This window comes from Rousettus aegyptiacus, unplaced genomic scaffold (genome assembly GCF_014176215.1).
Source record: "Rousettus aegyptiacus isolate mRouAeg1 unplaced genomic scaffold, mRouAeg1.p scaffold_m13_p_3, whole genome shotgun sequence".
Taxonomy (NCBI): Eukaryota; Metazoa; Chordata; class Mammalia; order Chiroptera; family Pteropodidae; genus Rousettus; species Rousettus aegyptiacus.
Genome location: NW_023416306.1, coordinates 158,186,128 through 158,199,858, shown reverse-complemented (window position 1 = coordinate 158,199,858; position 13,731 = coordinate 158,186,128). Strand labels below are relative to the sequence as shown.

General features: G+C 37.4%; 1 long non-coding RNA gene and 1 other non-coding gene across 2 annotated transcripts in view; one reads left to right on the top strand and one right to left on the bottom strand.

Moving 5' to 3' along the window:
* The window catches only part of LOC118600334, a 108,458-nt gene extending 95,192 nt beyond the window's left edge, over positions 1-13,266 (bottom strand). Inside the window, exon 1 of the long non-coding RNA XR_004956318.1 lies at positions 12,181-13,266. This is a non-coding gene — a long non-coding RNA (uncharacterized LOC118600334). The remainder of the gene's footprint in view (positions 1-12,180) is intronic.
* Positions 7,374-7,447, top strand: TRNAA-UGC. The gene has a single exon. It is a non-coding gene; the product is annotated as a tRNA-Ala (tRNA).
* Positions 13,267-13,731: the final 465 nt, after the last annotated feature.

Here is a 13,731-nt window from a genome sequence, read left to right as displayed (position 1 = left end):
CCTTCACATGTACTCACCACTCACTGACTCACCTGGAACCACTTCCAGTCCTGGAAGTTCCAGTCATGGTAAGTGCCCTATACAGGTGTACTTTTAAAATTTTTATATCATATTTTTACTGTACCTTTTTATGTTAAGATATATTTAGATACACGAATACAATTTGGCTATAATTGCCTCCAGTATTCAGCACACTAACATTCTGTACAGGTTTGAAGCCGAGGGGCAATGGGCTAAACCATACTGTCTAGGTGTAGTAGGCTAGCCCACCTAGGTTGTGTAAGTACACGCTATGGTGTTCACACAATGACAAGATCACCTAACAATGCATTTCTCAGAATGTATTCCTGTCATTGAGAGACACACATGCATACATTACACACACACACACATACATACATATAGATATATATGTACATATACATACATACATGTATATACAAACACACATTTATACACACATATAGATACATATGTATATATATATGTACTTATATATAATCTCAATTTTAGCAAACCTATTATAATGCCAATACACTTAATAAATATAAATAAATATTTTCTAATAAGTAAATGTAGATTATTTTCTTATGATTTCCAACCTGGAACAACGTTTGCCAAGATAATAAAGTTTCCCTTAGTTAAACAGCATACATAGTGTGGCTGTATGTGTCCATAAGTGCTTAAGGATCTGTAAAGATAGGAATTGATCATCCAGGATGTTAAAAACTTAGCTTGTAGACTGGCTTTACTTTGGGAGAAAGGAGGAAGCAAATCACACTCTGGAGAATTAAGCCTTACTTGACAAAGCAACTTAAGTTCTGGCAGGTACTGAGGTTTCAATTTCACTTACTCTCATGTTCTCAGGAGAACTGTGAGTTAACCCAAGCTGAAAATAAAATTCCAATTCCAATCTGTCATTTTTTTTTTATTATAGTTCAACTTAACGGGCACCATGGAGCTTTAGGGAAGGTAGCTGATGAGAATCCTTCAAGGTATATAATGTAGAGAAGACATTTGAAAGTAAATAAAGGCCTTTGGGGGACTGATTTAATGAAATGTAGTGGTTGTAGGGCTGTCATTTAGGTGAAACAAGTTTTTAAAGACTTGGTTCCTCCACGCTGAACAAAAAGCCCTTACTCAGCCTCAATTTTTAAAAGGCAGTGGAAAACCCTTCAAAATTTCCTGGTGAAAGTAATACAAAATGATACTTTTTCAAGATAAAATTTGTAGCAATAGCCAACACACTTTGGAGCACCGAATAAAGTTCTGAAGATGCATGAAGCCAGACTCTAGTGTCCTAATGCCCAAAGAGATCTTCATTCTTTTCTCACCTATTTGTCATACTTGTTTCTTCTCCTGGTGAGGACAAGTTGAGAGAGTAAAAATGTCAAGGGGCATGGGGATCAATAAAATCTTCATGACTGATGATCTGATTGGCCTCCTTCAGCTCCGTTAAGACATAGTGAAAGGAGAAAGGAAGAAACAGACTGAATATTATGGTTGTTTGTCTTATTTAAACTCCGGTTTGATATTTAGAGGGTGACTCAGTATCACTATATGTAAAGTTTCAGTTCATTCATAGGTTCTCAGAAGGTAAAGGGTTACAAAGATACTTAGTCCTCATCTGAAGCTTAATATATAATGGTTTTGAAGCTGTTCTCCATAGAAACCTATGGTTCCTCAATGGCACACCAGCCCAAATCCAACTGGAGAAATATCATATTTACTTGATTTATATATTAGAATTCCAGAAAAGAGTTTCTTTGGTGTAGGGGGGATCAAAAGTTACACTTTCAAACAACAAACAAAAATCCAAACTACTGATCTACTATTCCCAAGTCGTAGCAATCTCATATTTAAGTACAATACCTTCCGTGGTGAGGAACACACTGCCTTATGTAGCAGTCCACGCAAATTTTATAAGGCTAAATTGTTAGGAAACTCATTCGTATGGAGACAAGAAATCTGACTTCTTATAACTTCCACTTTAGTTTTGTCCTCTCAGAGGACAGAAGTGTAAGCCTTCTCAACATGATGATTTCTCATTATTAGAAAACAACTGAAATTTTGCCACCTTCCTGTTTTCTCAGCTAGAGATTTCTAGTTCCTTGATCCTTGGTAAGGATTTAGGTCTTTCCATCACCCAAACCACTCTATTCTGGGCACACTTTGGGGTGCTTAACCTCACTCTGCATTCTTTTACAATGTAAGAGGAGTGTGGTTGACTCTTCTGCCTTCATTTTCTTTAAGACAAAGGAACAAGAAATATAATATCAACCAAACATTTGAAACCATTTGCTTTGTCCATGGTCTAGTGTATACATGGTCTAGCCATGAGATAGCACAATGACACTTTTTAAAAAATCAATATGTAGCAAGAGAAATTGCTTTGGAGCAGAACATGAAGTTCCACAGAAGTCAGTCTCCAGAGCTTTCATGAGCAAACAGGTCACTATCCACACTTTTCTCACCTGTTTGCCTCACTTGTTCCTTCCCCTGGTTGGAAATGTCAAGGAGATGTAACCTGTCATAATCATTCTAATCACCTCCCAGATGCCTCAGATTTTAGCAGCCGGGCTAGGCAAAAGGAACCTTGTATTACAGTGTGGTGAAGAGAAAAAGAAATAAGGTTTTGGAGCCAGAAAAAAGCTGGGATCAGATTTTGTCTCTTCAGGGGCACTCTACTATTCTGAACCTTAGTCAACTCATGAGTCTACAGAATTGTTATATTTAGAATAATGCATGTAACAGACCTAGCACTGAGCCTGATACCTAGTAAGTTCTCAATAAGTATATCATAATATTTATATTACAGTATTGACAGAATTATTCAGTAATATTGTGATGTCCACAAGAAAATGTGAAGTGGATGGGACCATTTCTCTCTTCACCAAAGGATTTCAGACTTTTATAATGTTTATCCTTTTTTTCTCCTACCAGTGTGTCCAATGGCACTGGGAAGGTCAGACTTGTGGCTCATATATGGTAGTAAATGTCATACTTCAACAGTATCTGGTTACTTTATGGTTCTCCTATTTTCATGAGGCTGTCATTTTGTTTGGAAAGTCTTGGAACTGATATTTGAAGTTAGGACTACCTCCAATCAACAAATAGAATCAAATTTTGTAGCGCATTTTCCTCTGCATTGGGAGTTCTCATCACAGTGGATTGGGTCCCATCTCTTGATTTATACAATGTCCTGACTCTAGAAGACTGTAGACTAAAGCATGGTCAGCAGCCCATAGACAAAATGACTGTCTAGTTAGTAGTTGAGAATGAGACCGCAAGCAGCATCACTGTGGGCCAGCAGAGCCACAGCGGACATTGGCAAAAAGTAGAGTGTCAAGAGAAGCACTTGGAGAAGAGAAACCAAAAGAAGTCCAGGTAGTTGATTGCAAATGTGGCTAACCCCTGCCTAACCCCACCTCCAGGGTACTCCAGAGAACCACAGAGAAGGAAGCGTGACTAAGCCTCTGCCACTTGAAACAAGGAGATATTGTTGGGTCGACATAGAGAAAACTGTTACTAACACCCTGCCTAAAATCCACTAACAAGTAAGACTTGAGTGAGACTGAAGTAGTATATCCACTTTCCAGGAAGTCTTCTGACCATTCTTGTTGCTATCAGTTATTTCTTCTACCATTTTCTGCCTCTGACCTCCGGTGTACTCTAAAAACAAGTAAGCTTTATAACATTGCCTAGAATGAGTCTGTTGTTACTGCATGAGGGCTGGAGAATAGTGTAGCCTAGAATCTTAACCCATAGTTCATACGGCATCTGTTTTAACTGCTCAGGACAAATTCATAGTTGGAAGAAAAGGGCAGATAGAGACAGAACCAAACTAAATCAACTTGTCTTTACCTTCTAAATAGACACTATTTCATGGGGTATCTAAAAGTCATGAAAGACATCCATTACATCATTTTTGAAAATTACAACAGCACATGTTTTATAGAAATATCTAGGACTATGAAAAGCTTTTAATTTTGAAAGTAAAAGAAAAATCAGGGGATTTACAGGTCTTTCAGTATTTCCAGTCCTCTTTAAGCATCAGAGATTCAATTTGCAGATCAAGAAACCATCATTGTAGCTTGATGACTTCTCCAGGGTCCTATCTTCTGTAAAATGGATGCTTATGATATTTGCTATATAGTTGCATAACTGTGATAAGATTAATGAAAATGGGTATCATTTTAAAACACATTTGAGCTGACTTATATGAGCTGCTAATACAGAACATTTAAACATTACACGATAGCATTAAAACAGCTGGTTGTCTATGGAATAGAAAGAGATTTTAAAATCCGGTATTTAAGTTTTGTGTGCATTTGAGAATGGCTAATTGTTTCAGGAAGCACTTGTCTTAAATTATTAACCCAGTGATAAAGTCATTAAATAAGTCATCAATAAAAATTTAAATGAACACCTATTATGTGAAAAGCTATTCTAAGAGGCATTGCGTAAATGAAACGGCATAGAGGCAAGCTCTCAATTAAAGGGTTTATAAAGCAAGCTGTTATTCAAATATAAACTACCATCAAGGTTTAATAATAATTCTTAGCTACCAGATCATATTGAAGATCTTCGAATGTTTTATTTATAAGTTAGAGAAGAACTTTGAGTCCAAAACTCCCTTCAAAAATGAAGAAATTGAGGCCAGCAGAATGAATAATCCCCAGTACTTTGCTCTTATCTGGCTCATAGAAACAACATAGGAGATATTTATTAAGCAAACGAATTAATAAAATGATTTGTACAGAATCATTCAGTGTGGGAAGAACACATCAGACTATAAAATCCAGATGTCCTAATTCAGCCCTATGGTCAAATGCTCCAGACTTCCACTTTGGGTTATAATTTTTTGTACTATCTTTGCCTGGCTGTCGTGCCAGAGCAACATCATAAAATAAATTGGGAGATGTCTCCTCTTCTTCTATTTTTTGGAAAAGATTATGTAGAATCGTGTTAATTCTTTAAACATTTAGTAGAGCTCTGCAGTGAAATCATCTGGGCCTGAAAAATCTCTTTTTATGGAGTTTTTAAAATGCGAATTAAATTTCCATAAGTGTTACAGTTATTCAAATTATCCATTTCTTTTCTCCTTATGGGAGAGATTCCAATGAAATAAATGTTAAATCATGTAATAGTGCCACAGGTTCCGAAGGCTTTATTTAGTTATTTATTTTAGTCTACTTTGTTTTTCAGAGTGAATCATTTTTATTGTTCTTCTAGTTTACTAATCTTCTTCAGTATCTTTTCCATCTTATTGTTGAGTTTATCTATATTCTTTTTTATTACGGTTGTTGTATTTTCTAATTCTAAAATTTCCATTTGGTCTTTAAGTCATCTATTTCTTTTCTAAGACTTTCTATTTTTTTTTGTTTCAAACATGTTCATTGCTCATGGATTATGATGACTGCTTTAAATTTATTGTCAGATAATTCTAAGATCTCTGATATCCCAGCATTGGAACCTATTGCTGATTTTGTATCATTCAGTTTAAGATCTTCATTGATCTTGCTACGATGAGTGGATTTCAACAGACTCCTGGACATTTGGGTATTATGTCACAACACTGTGAATCTTATCTCATGACACTACTTGAACCTTCTTCTGTTCTAGCTGGCTCCCTGTGACATCACTCTTGCTGAGAGGAAGTGAGGCTTCTGACTCCTGCTCTGCCTCCACTGATACCTCGTTGGCCAGGAGAAGTGGGGGTGCCTCATGATTGCTCCTCACACGTTTTCCACTGACACCAGGATGGGAAGGGGTGGTCTCATAATTGTCAAGTAATGATAAAAGTCCCAGTTTCTACTTGGCCTTTTCTGACAGAACTCCAGTTATAGATTTGGGGGCTCCTCATTCTATCCTGGTGAGTTGTAAAAGTCTAGGGTCTCCGCTTGGCCTTTGCTGGGAGTGAAGGACAGGATACAGATTTTCTGTGGTATTTGGCAGGGATAGAATACACAAGTTTTCTGCCTTCCTAGGCTTTACTTTTCTAGTCCTATGGCTAGAGAGAGCAAAACGGTGTCAGTGAGGATTTGGGGAGCTGGGGAGGAGTAGCAAGGATGCTGGGGGGATGCACGAAGGTCTGTACTCTTGACACTTCTAGGTTTCTGGCTTCTTTAATTCCAAGTCAAATCCCAGGGAATTTATCACCATATAGATCTTCCTTGGGTCTTAATGTCCTTTCCCTCCTTCTCTCCACTTTCAAGAACCCTTTGATGTTTGTCCTGGAATTTCAGTTGTACGTAATGAAAGGAACAGGGAAAGGTATGCCTACTCTATCTCCCCCTGAGCAGAAGTTCAGTTTCATGACTCTTTTTTGTGACCTTCTTTGGTGAAAGCCTAATCCCCCAATAACTGAATGCAAAAAATTAGCCTTTTTCACATTAGGCCTTGGAGTCTTAAAAAGCTACATCATTGTGACCTCAAACAAGTCTGTCAGATGCAGGCACTATAAGGAACCCCTGATTGTCAAAGAAACATCCCTTACTTTCATACCTGTCCTTATGCATCGCCCTAGAAACTGCTCCCAAAATCTGCATCACTCCTACAACCTGTCATGAGAGGGCCAATGTCCATTACTAGAGCATGACCTCAAGATGCTCCAAAGCTTCCAGTCATTAGGATCTCTGAGTACTATTGCTCCCTACAAAGATGAGAACAGCTTCTCCGCTAACTAAATCTTTCTTGGACATTTGAACACTACCATGATTCCATTTTTTTCCTAAGGATGAGCCTCTAATCTCTTCTCTCTAAAATCAGTCCAGGTACCAAGTGAGAGCCATTTCCTATTTTACTGCTCACATACATCGCCCTCTTAGCCTTGCTTCCAACCAGAATTCCTCCTTCCTTTCCAAAAAAGAAAAAGAAAAAGAAGAAAAAGAAAAAAAAAAAGAAATGTATAACCATGGGTACAAACAGCTAAATTGGTAACTTTATTCCTTACATGCTCTCTATCCATTCCTGTCCTACCCCAGTCAAAATACTGCCAAGCATATGTTGCTAGCATAGTAAATAAACTAAGGGATTCAAAAAAGTATACGACTATATTTACAACATAAAAGATCTGATGACGTATTTTGGAAGATAAAATTCGTAACGCCAAAAGAAGTTTAAATGAAAGTAAACTATAATTAGGACACCATGTGTGCAGATAATAAAACCATCCCTCATTAACTTTTTCTCTTAATTTTCAAAAAAAATCTAAAAACTACTAAAAATATGAACCTGACCCCAGAAAGCTTAAGTGGCTTACCCAATGTTATTTGACTAGTAAATGGTCACTCTAAGACTAAAACCTGGGTCTCTCTATTCACTGGACCATGTTTAGAAACTTTCAATAAGATCAGTAAGCATTTGGGGGTGGCTCCATAGTGTAGTGGTTAGCACATCTGCTTTGCACACAGAAGATCCTGGGTTCGTGCCCCAGGTGGAGCCATGGACCATGTCCCGGGCGCACCAGGCCCCAGGTGCACGTTGCAGGCATGTGGGAGGGGACGCCCCGCCTTCAGAGATCCAGGTCCTTAAGGGGAAACAGCAACATCCGGAGGTCAGGGGTGGAAGGGGGGGTTGGGGGAGTGGGAAATTAAACAGGGGGAATAAAAGAAGATCAGTAAGCATTTTAGTTCATACAAATAAAAATCATCTGAAAATTAAACTGGAGAACAGTGACAGGAAGAAAGGTTAGCAAAGTGGCTGCAGCAACAAATTAAACTGTGAAAACAAGCAGCTTATAGAAACTTCCACAGATAAGATTTGAGATGTTCATTTTATAATGGCATATATTTTTTAAAAAGAAGATCTATTTCTCTTAACTATCTAACAAGACAAAATTCTGTTTACTCTTGCTTTAATGCCTGAAGCTCTTACTGTCTAGTAGTTCCTGAATCAATAATTAGTAAGTGGTAAACAAGTGAGATTTAAAGTTGCCTAATAAAAGTATCCTTATAGTGGGCACTAAAAGTATCAAGAAGCTGTAACTAGTGAAAATGGTTTTCAAATAGTACTCTATAAGCAAAGGCATTTGATGATGTGAAAAAACAGATGAAAAGCATTCTAAAGGCAAAGACCATTATAAATTTTGTTTTTTTCCTATATTTCCTTTGCTTAGAACAGTGTATCGTACATGGTAGGAACTCAGATATTTGTTAAACAAAATGCAGGAAATTATTTGTTATTAGCAACAAAACTTGCTTAGAAACTCATATGACACCTTTTGACGTCTCAAGGCAGCTTTTCTGAACCAAAACTAACTTCTGAGCTCCTTGATCTCATCTTTACCAACACAGTAAAAAACTTACTAGCAACTCTCACAAATATGGTGTTGTCATTTATTGGAGGAAGCTGCCCTCAATTAACCAAAGCCACATTTTCATTTCCATGAAAACAATGGGGAAAAATAGAAGATATGACAGACATAAGTGCCAATCTCAGTTGTGTCACTTTGCTAACTGAATAGCTGTGACCTTCAATTGTTGTTTTATTCCTAATCTAAAGAATATCATCTCCTAAGATACTTGTGATGATTAAAAAAATAAATAGAAAAAGAGGTAGATGTTAGATCTCTTGACAGAGAGTATTCACATATATTTGCAGAATATTTAAATCAGATTCTGAAAATGTACCCCTTCTCTCAGACACTTACCAACAGATTTATCAGTTATTACAAAGTAATTCTGTTAAATGCAAACAACTGAGAAGTAGATAGGGTGATTTTCATGGATAATTTACACCTATATATCTCCAGCTCCCTCATGTCTGCTAAATAACCCTTGATAGTAAAATGGTTTAAACATCACCTTCCGATTTATCCAAAGCTTAGAAGTAAAAATTTTCCAAAAGTGTAAGTTGACCTACTTAGCGTACAATTAATAAATACCTGTGGTGTGGCTAACAACACAGTACAAAAGCATGGCTCCAAATCCTCCACTAAGACTCAGATATAATCACTCTGGAAAACAACATTTCAAGGCTAGCATATCCCGAGCTCCAGATCAAACACAGCCAAAGAAGAACTGTCTTCAGTGCGATCGGCACGGACTCTGGATAACCAGAGCCAAAGAACGATAATCACGGAGTCACCTGGATTCTCCCAGGATAGATAGTTAGGAAACCAGACAAAACTTAAATAAGATGTCTTCAGTCTTCTTTCATGCAGACACAGTTCTTTATCCTCCTATTTTTAGCATCCTTTATGTATATGAAATTGTGTAGTTATTTAGAGGTCCCACCAAACAGCAGCTGTTAGATGACTTGATTTCAAATGGCCTCCTCACTCTAACATTCCTGGTTCTGTGAAAATCTAAATGGCAGGTGGCGTGAATATCATACCAATGGTAATGTCCCTTTGCCATGTGCCAGGCATTATACTAAGCACTTTCATTTCATCTTTAATAAGCTAAGGAGGTAGGTGCTACAGTCCACAGCTAGGAAGTTCAGAGGCGAGATACGAACCTAGGCTTTCGGCACACAAAGTCCACACTCTTAGCCAACTCTATTCCACCAACCAGGACATCATTTAGAGCATTCCTGAGGCAGGCCTGGAGGTCCAGTGAATTCAAGGGATTATCTAGCCTGACTTCTGCAACATGAGCTGGCATGATCTTTAAAATAAAGGGAAACAGAAAGTCCCAGAGAAGAATCGGAGTGATTGTCTTCACGTGATTTAACCAAGAGTTCTTTCTTAATGCTTTTCTATCTGCTTTCTGAGCAAAAGCATAAAAGTATGAAGAAATGGGGAGGAAAGGGTGGGTGCACTTAGGGAAATGTGGTTTTCTGATGCCTAAAGTGCAGGAACTGAAGTCTACTTTAAAATATGGTGAAGTGCTGCACGTTTTGTTCCCCTAACCTCATCTCCCAAGTCTCCTACAATAATGAGCAGTAAAAAATGTATTTCTATATCTATATACATCTATATATAGATACAGATATAGATATAGATATAGATACACACACACACACACACACGCAGTGTCTCTTCTACTTTTGTGCATTTTATTTTTCAGGCTTATTAAAAATAGCACTCATTAACACCAAACAGGAATTTATATCTAGTACACATAAATTAGCATATCAATTTCAACAATCCTCACTCTATGGTAATGAAGTAAAGCAAAAATCAGATCAACTTTAGTCATCCTATTCCTTCCTTCTCCCATATTCTCAATTTATCTCTTCCTTTCTCTAACCCCATTCCCAGCTGCCAACTCTAAGCTGTAGGAGTTCTGAAACTCAGGCATAGAGTGGCATTTACCAGGAGGCTGACTGCTACAGCTGAACCAGTAACCCGCTCCAGGTTCACGGAAATTCATGCAAAGACCCCACTCCCTCTACAGTCTTGCTTGTGTGTGTGTGTCGCTCTCTCTCTCTCTCTCTCTCTCTCTCTCTCTCTCTCTCTCTCTCTCTCTCTCTCTCTCTCTCTCTCTGAAATACACCATTCGTTAATGGATCTCTTTCACAGCAAATATGAGGATAAGGATTCATCCAGGAAATCTAAACTATTTTCTCATACTTTTTAGAAATGAGTCAGAAGACAAGGTGATAAGACTGATACAAATTCGAGGCTACTTATAATAAACAATGTGGACCAGACAATGAGGAAGGTGGAATTGTGACTTGTCTCCGAGCTGGGGGAGGGCCAGGAACAGGCACAGCGAAAAAGATTTCCCTTGCTTGAGAGTCTTAAATGTTTAATGTTTAGCCTCACAGACTAAATAAAATTACCTGCCCTCCCTTGAAAAAGCTGAAAAATGGGGGGAAAATGGAATGGAATGATACCGTATCTAGAGGCTTTAATTAAATGTTTAAAAAGGGTTTGACATCCATTACTGACTTCTTTAATATTCAAACTTTCATAATCATTACATTTCCATAAGGAAGACAGTCATTTGTTTATTCATTTATTCACCAAGAATGCATTAAAGAGCTACTAGGAAGGTCATAACACTAAATGCTGTGGGAGCTACAAAAAAGTGTAAAATAGGGCTGGGCTGCTACTCCCAAGAGATACAGTGAATATAAGGGAGGCATGGAGTCTTCCTCTTTGCATGGACCACACAGTACTGCTGGTACAAGGTAAATTTAAGATCATCTAGTCCAGTGCTTCTCAAACATTAAGATACATACAAATCACTTGAGGATCTATTTAAAATGCAGATTCTAATGTAGCAGTTCTTGGTGGCACCTGAAATTCCATGTCTAACAAGCACCCAGGTGATGCAGAAGCTGCTGGATCATGGACCACACGTTGAGAAACAGAGGTAGACTGTAATCCCAGCCTAAGGTACCAAGGTATTTCAATGCAGCTGGAGTCACTGTGCATTAATCCTTTATATACGAATAGCTATTACCCCGAAAGGGCAGCCTCATAATATCTTTACGATATAATGTCCCCCTGAGAAGCATCATGCCCACATCTGCGACTCACCAGCTATTTTGCCTTTGCAGACTATTTACCTCTGTAAGCCTGTTTATTCACCAAAAAGATGGGGATGATAACACCTAACTGAAAGGCTGTGGGAGAGGATGAAAGCAGTCATGCTAATATTGTGTTACTACATAAAAATTGCGAGTAACAAAGAGCTCTTACCATTATTATGAGTTGACGAAAATGTGTATTTCTTTTTAAATTTTAATAATTAAACTTTGTCTTTCTAGTGATAACAGGCAATGTCATTAAGAAAAGTAAACCTCAGTAGGTATTTGCGAGTTGAGTCATTTTTGAAACGCTGGCGAAGGACACGTTCCAGCATTAGCGTTTGGTCAGAGGCTCCCATCAGTAATTAAGGACCACTTGCCATCAGCAGTGTGCGTTTCCATTATGTAAGACACACTGATTTCTGGAAGAAGTCAGCCTCAATCTCTCCCCTGCTAATAAGAAATTGGGAGGCACGAAATGACCCCAGATGGCGCATGTTTGTAGCAATAAATGGAGGTATTTTAATGGTGTGAGTTAAGTTTTACTTTGTGTTTTTAATGAGGGACTCACTGCCCACGACATTTTAATTGTAAACTAGATTGCCCCATGAGGTCCTAAACCATTTTATGTTAAATATAAAGCTTTGTAAACTTGTACGGGTAATATTCATCCCCTGAAGCACAGAGATATAAAAATATTTCACAATGAGCCATGAATACATAACATAACCCCAAAAGTTTAACAATATTACTAACCTATTTCATTTCACCAAATGATTTCTTCTTCCACCTGCACGAAGCCATGTTCAAATGAGAAGATTCAAACCCGATTCCAAAAATATCAACAGAGTTATTTTCCTAAAATTCTAAGTGAAAATAACCAAGTAGCAAGTAGAACGAGATTATTTAACATTCCTTTGACAGAATATTCGAAATAGACAGGCAAGTCACTTACCTTCATTTCTTTTCCTTGATTACCTGAAAAGTAACATTACTCTGAAATGGCTTATTTAATAAGATTCAGTCTCCATCTCTCAAAAACCCTTCTAAGGTTACAATACTCATATCTCTCATTTGGGAGAATGTAGTTTTTTTGCAAATGAAGACTTGGAGAAAGGAAGCCAATTGGAACATTTTTAGAGCCTTTACCAAAGATTATGAAAATAAGACACCTAGAGATACATTAAGTGTCAATAGTATTCCATTTCAAAGGAGAATTAGTTTCTAATCCCATCTTTGCCACTAAATATGATTGTTTGACCTTGAGCAAGTCAATGAGCTCCTAGAACTCTTGTTCCTCATACCCAAAGGAAGAGTTTTTCAAAAATCTGGTTGAGGAATACCTATATACAGCATCACCTGGAGTGCTTCTTAAAAATGCATATTCCTCAGTCACGCATACTGCTACTGAATCAGGCTCCAAAGATGTCACTTTTCTTGGCAAGTTTCCCAGGTGATTCTCATGCTCACAAAGTATGAGAACTACTGGAGTAACTTAGACACAAGTCCTTTCAGCTTCAATATTCCTTGCTTTGGAATACATACCCAACCTGGACCACAGCTCTTGATAAGCCCACCCCCAATCCACTCCACCATCTCCCTGTGATACTGTATTTCAGTCTCCATTTACAACTTGAGTTCTCCCATCCATTCGACAAGTATTAATTATCTATGTACAACATACAATGTCCTTTTCATCTCTTTCTTAATTGAAACAGGGCATGTGAAGGACATGATGGGTAGTATGTGGAAGAGAGTATAGGCGACTTGCAAGAGACTATAAAATGACTAAGATTAATACAGTCAAGATTTCCTGAAATTTATAATCAAAGGAATCATAGCTATGTTAAAATTTTAGAGTTAAACCAGTAGCTAAAAGCAAGATATATTAAAGTGTATCTAATATGATCCTATTTTTATAATATCGAAAACACTATTTAGAAAGATGAATATGTGTGCACTGTCTATACAGGTGCATTAATGATTCTTATATAATATGTAAGCATAAAAACAAAAAGAAATCATTGCTTTTCCTGAAAGGCTGGGAGCAAGAAGTGATTTCGGTAAAAATGAAAAGAAAGAGAAAACAAAAAGAAACTAAGTTAGATAGAGCAATTATGCATTTATGTAAAATTATACATCTCTGTGTGTGTGTGTAAACAGAATAAATTTGAATATTGTAGAACTAGGCCAGAGTTTATGTAAATAACTCAACAGTTATACATGTTAAAATATATCACATAAAACTGGCCATCTGCAACATCCTTCTGAATACTATAGCTCTATTCTACTTAGATAATTTCTAAT